This window comes from Octodon degus, unplaced genomic scaffold, assembly GCF_000260255.1.
Source record: "Octodon degus isolate 3935 unplaced genomic scaffold, OctDeg1.0 scaffold00163, whole genome shotgun sequence".
NCBI lineage: Eukaryota > Metazoa > Chordata > Mammalia > Rodentia > Octodontidae > Octodon > Octodon degus.
This window is the reverse complement of record NW_004524739.1, coordinates 5,186,442-5,192,441: the sequence shown is the minus strand read 5'-3', so window position 1 is coordinate 5,192,441 and position 6,000 is coordinate 5,186,442.

Here is a 6,000-nt window from a genome sequence, read left to right as displayed (position 1 = left end):
TGCCGTCTAGAGGGGGGCTCAAGGCCATCTGCAGCACCTCCCCATGCCAGTCCCAACCAAAGTCTCAGTGTGAGGGCTGGCCAAATAGCTCAGCAGATTAAAGCACCTACAAGCAAGTGCAGGGGCTTGGGGTTCAATCCCTGGGCCTGCTATGCCAGCCCTGCCCCCAGGGCATGCTGAGACAGCAATTGAGACTGGGCGTGATGGCGCACGCCTGTAATCTCAGCTCTTGGGAGGCTGTAAACAGGTGGATCACTATGAGTCCCATCTAGTAGTGAGACCCTGAACACCCTGTGTCCCTTCCCTAAAATACAAAAAAAAAAAAAAACAAAAAACCCCAAAACATGGGGTGACTGACTGGCTGACTGGCCTGCAGGTGGGACCCTAGGGATTCATCTTTACCAGCAGATACATTGCTACCTTAGGGACCAGAGGTTTTGCCATGGTGCCATCAGCTTTGCAGCTCTAGAGTAAGCCCGGTCTTCAAGGTGACTTTGCCCATTCTGCACTCCTGCTTTGTACCCTTTTCTTCATTCTGCCTCTCGGTGGGCACACTGTCCTCCCACACACACACACATTTTTTTTTCTCATTCTTAGGGAATAGCTCAATCTAGACCACTCCCGCGTGGAGATGGCAGAAATCACTGTTTTCATTTTACAGATAGGAAAACCCAGGCTGAGACCTGTTGCCAGTCTGCCTACTCCCGCCTCTCCCCAGGGTCCAACCCTCTGGGAGCAGTCTGGACTCACTCAGCGAAGGTATGCAAAACAGGAGAGAAACAGTCAGTGCTCAGACTCCGCCACCAGGAGGCACTGCTGCCCGGATTGGCCGCTTCTGGCACACCCTCCCAGCCAAGGGCCTTGCTGTTCCTACCCATCGCAAGAGCACAGGGATATGACCCAGCCCTGCTCCCCAGATGTCTATATCAAGAAGGGAATGGACAGCTGTGTGCTGGACTGTAGCAGAAGAGGTGGACCTGGGGTGCTGAGGGCAGATGTGGACTGTCCAGAGGTGCCACAAGTGTCTCACAGGAGGAGGCTTTTGAACTTGACTTGTGATTCTGCTCCCCTCTGCAGGCCCTGAACCCTACTGGTAGACCCAGATCAAAACCACTGGAGCGACATGCACCCTCTTCTAGAGGGACCTGTAGGCCCCAACCTTCAGGTCTCGGCCATTCTTACATAGAACTGGAGGCTGATTGGGCCGGGGAGATAGCTCAGTAGAATAAGTGCTTGCCTGGCAAGTGCATGGTCTTGAGTTCAATTCCCAGTACTGGGGGGAAAAAAAAGTGTAAGAACTGGAGGCTGAGATGCCTGTTGTGTACAGACTGAGAAGAGCTGCAAGGGCACTCTGAGGAGCTCTGGCTTTGGAGTCCGACAAATGAGGTTCTTCATGGTAGGAAAAACTAACCTGGACTCAGACTCAGTTTCTCTTACTATCCACTCACAGTATAGCAAAGGAGCATCGACGAAGAAGATGCTTGACTTCAGAAGGTGTGCAATTTTTCCCCACTGGCGAGCAGGCTGTTCCACTCCCGAGACACCAGCAGGGTGTTTTCAATTCAATTCCACTAGGCCATGCTCTCAGCTTGGTACCCGGAGGTCTCACAGGTTGAGCTCTGCTAAGCTCCCAAGACTGCTGGCCCCTTCCTCCCCACTGCTGAGGCCAGTTGCAAACTCAGGTCGCTTGACCTGAGTTTCTGGGAAACCAGCTACAAATCAGGGTTCCCGTGGGCCCCTGTCTTGCACTCAATTTGCTTGAGTGACTCACAGAACACAGGGGAACATTTATACTAGTTTATAATGAAGGATGCTACAAAGGACCCACCTGGAGAGAGGCAGAGGAAGAGTTGTGTGGGAAGGGGTGCCACCCTCAGCCTGAGGACAGCTCTGCAGATGGACACTCTGCACACCGGGGTCCTTGGGTGTCATGGAGACGCCACTGCTTAGCTAGTGCAGGTAGCCTGGGTGGGGAACCCAGCAAAGCCTGACTCTTCAGACTCTTCTTGGCCTCCCTGGGCAGCACTCCTCCTCCTGCGGGATGACCTACCATTAGATAAGAAAGGTGAGAGCAACTCTTCCTAGCTGGCCCTAGGACAGGGAAAGATTAGGGTTTCTATGACCTTCCTCAAAGAACTTCTGGTTCCTGTGACTGTCTTAGAGCCGTGATGTGCTTTGGGGAGGACATTATGAGCCAGGAACTACAGACAAGAATAAAAAGATAAGTTGTGCTAACACCCACCACTTCCTCATGTGTCCTTGGGCAAGTCCTTCAGCTTCTCCTTGCCCGCCCCCAGCCCTTTTCCTCCCTGTAAAGAGGAGACAAATAGACCTTGCCTGCATTGTGGTCCCACCCCCACCCCGTGTGCCTCCCCCTCACCCACCTCTGATGGACAAACCACCACCCTTCGTTAAGGCCTCATCCAGGCACCTTGGGGTAGTACTCCAAGGAGCAGGACACAGGTTCACCCACCCTCCAAAGGCTCCTCAGCCTTGGCGCTGCTGCCCTTTGGGCTGAGAATGCCTGGGCGTCTCCACCAGCTGGGCAGGATTATAGAGAAGGTTTCTCCCAGGGCCAGGAAGCTGGGAAGGGTCTCTCTGGTCAAATTCTCCAGATTGATCTGAACGCTCAGCAGAAGGCACTGTGGTCTCTATGGAGCTCTCCCACCCATCCCCAACTTCTCACCTGTCAGGTGGAGGTCACAGCAGTGGACAGCTGCTGTCCACTGTTTAACAGTCGTCTGTCTAACATTCCTCCTTTCCCTTTCCATCTTGGAGATCTTTTCCTTCCAGTACCGACTGGGGAAGGGCTGTCGTGATCCTGCCCTCAGAGTTGATGGCCCACAGTTCGACACCTGACCAGAGCCAGGCCTGTCAGAAGATTTCCAGGAAACTGCTGTGGTCTGGAGTCTCAGGAGTCATAACTAGCCCCACACCCTTCCTCACAGCAGAATAATCTAGAGAGAAAGGCAGGAGAGACAGAGACAGAGAAGGAGAGAGGGAGACAGAGGCTAGCAGAATGCGCCCTAGCAGTGTGGGGGCCCCTGGCTCCCCTTGTGTGTAGACTGCTAGCTCTCCTCAGCGTGGAAGGCTTCCCCTCCTAGATTCTACAAGGTTCCTTGATGGCACTGCATTCCCAGCGTAGGACCCCGTGAGTCACTGTGTAGGGGGCGCTGCAGGCCGAGTGGGCACAAACTCCATTTCCTTAATGGACACCAGGGAAACAGGGCTTGGCGAGATGTCGGCAAGCTATCGGGCTTCAGCACTCATGAAGTGATGCAACTGAGCAGTCCCTAGGAAGATTGGAGTCAGGTGCCCTGGGATCCTGCAGAGCCTCACAGGAGACCAGAATGAAGGTCCAAGTGGATTATTTGACAGCTAGGAAAGGACAGGGCTGAAGAAGGAAAAAGTCCCAGCCCCTTATGGGAGAAGCTGTCAGCAGGGCCTCCCTGTGCCAGGTGTGTGTTCCAGGGTCACTGGGGTCCAGAAAGACGCCAAAAAGGTTTTCCAGAGGCAAGACAACTGAGTTGGGTTTTAATGGATGTATACGAGTTTGCTAGCCAGGTAGAGCTTGGGGAGGAGTATCAGACTCCTGGGAGTACAGGTATGGCTGCCATTAGTAGAGCTGATGATTATAAGGTTGTAGATGCCTTGGGTGTGAATACCCACTTGTTATGACTTTCTCTAAGCTTTCGTTCCCATGTGTGCAAAATAAAGAAATTCCAGGGTTTCTAAAAAGGCTTAAACGAGGTAACTGATGTATTCAGATTAATGTGTTGTCAGAAATCTGTGGTCAAGCACTCAATAAAAGCTTAACTGATTATGAAAAACTTCTATTGCTGGATCAAACTCAATCCCTTAAGATGATCAGACCTGTTCTTATCTACTGAGCCCTTAAATTCCAAGCACTGAGCTAAATGTTAGCATGCTTTATCATTTCATCCTTTCCCCAACCCATTAAGATCCGTCCAATGCTACACAGGGCTGATGTGGGTCACATAGACCAGGGTTCAAACCCAGGATTGTCTTAAAATCTGTGTGCTTGGCACAGAGCACGCAAGGCTAGCACAAGACACACGCCAGGGGCCCGGGGTGCCAGATGGCTTCAGGCCGCCTCTCTAAGGGCACAGCCATCGCCAGACAGCAGAGTAGGGCTGGCTGGGGAGGACGGGCGCACTGAGGCTTCCCCAGCCTCTGGGAGAGAGGTGCCAGCTCTGGAAAAGCCTGGAAGGTCCGCACCTGGAGGCGAGGCTCCGGGTGGGGGTGCGCAGGGCAGAGCAGAGCTGCAGCCTCCAGCCCCGCCTCGCCCCCGTTCCCCTCCCTTCCCCGCCCCCTGCTGCTTCCGCCTGATCCTGGTAGAAAATTCCAGCCTCGCCCGGGCCGCTTGGCCCCTGAGCTGGGTTTTTCCAGGGAACACGTCCTGAGGGTGCCGCCCCCGCGCTGTCCTGGGGCTTAGCGCCCGGGCCTGTCCCAAGGCCACCGGCCGGCACTGACTCCTTGGGGACCGGTGGGCGGGTCGGGGGAGCCGGCTCGGGACGTCCTGTCAAACAGGAAGCCAGACAAAGGGGCCTCTTATCGGACCACCCGGCATTCCTTTCAGGTGATGCCCACAGGCCTGAGGGACGCGGCCGGAGGGGCTACCAGGGCTGCTGGAGGAGGAATCCCAGCCAGCGCCAGGTGATGGGTGGTGACCTAGGTGATGGGTGACTGGGTGACACAGCCACCCCTACCATTGCTGCAGCTGGGGGTTGGGCAAGGTGGAGTCCAGTAGTTGCCTCCCCCCATCCCTCCAGGAAAGGAAGGGACTCCAGGTGGTTCCTGCTCATCCCCAAAAAGTCGGGATTAGACTGGCAGGGTGCTGCTGTGTATCTTGGGTGGTCTTGGCTCTTAGATGCCCCCTGAGATTTGCAGGAAGGCCCACAAACAGGACTCGGGCAGAGAGTGAAGATTTCTAACAAGTGTATTTATTGGGGACAGACGTGGTACACACTAGACAGGGCTAACTTTTATAAAAGCACGAGACGGTACACTTGGGAAAGATGCAGGCAGGCAGAGCAGAGGTGGCAGCTGTTAGCAAGGAAAGCCCACCCTCCAGAAGGGAGATGAAACTGCAGGAAGGTCCTGGTTGGCTTTGCTTTTGTTTTTGTGGAATTGGAGGGGGGATGGCAGGGAGTGGTCATTTCTTTCCAATCAGCGGTGGTCTCCTCCCTCCTGTTCACAAGGGGAGTATTTTGGACTTATATAGTCTTAGTCTACACAAGCATGGTGACCTAAGCCCATTAGGGGAATCAAGAAAACCACCATGGAAGCATATGTAAATGAGTTCTAATGAGGGAAGGCAGGTCACTGCAGTCCAGCCTGGGGCCCAGACCTCTCTCCTGAGACTGTGGGGGATTAGAAACTGTAAGACTGGGCAGCACAGGGAATTGGTAAGGGGGTTTCCTTTCAGGAAGCTTGGGGACTACAAACTCAGGAAATTGAGACCAGCACGTCTCAGAATCCTGACTTAGGGCCCTGCAACTAGTTTCCTAGCTGCAGCTTATTACTGGCAGACTACCTACCCTATCATGCCTGGAGGAACCAGTTGCTAAATCTATGGGGGGAAACAGAGGTGAATGAATGGGTTGGAATCTGTCATTCCACAAACAGGAACTGGATACCCCTTGGGTGTCAGGGACCACGGAGGAACCAGACCCTGGCCTGCTCTAGAGAAACTTCCAGCATGGTGGGGAAGTAGGGAGACACTCGGGTAAGAAAGATACTGGGTAAGAGGACAGCACCAGATGAGCTTCAGGAGGGCGTGTCCTAGCCCTGCTGGGTGGCTTGGAGGATTTTAAGTCCATTGCACTGGAGCTGGCTTTGATACAGGAGAGGGGTGGGTGGCCTAGAAGGGCATCTGAACGGGAGCGCGTGTACAGGTGCTTGCACGGGGTCTGCATACGCGCTGGTCGTCTGAGGAACACCTGGGTACTGGGTGGGCCACGAAGTCTGGGCTGAGGT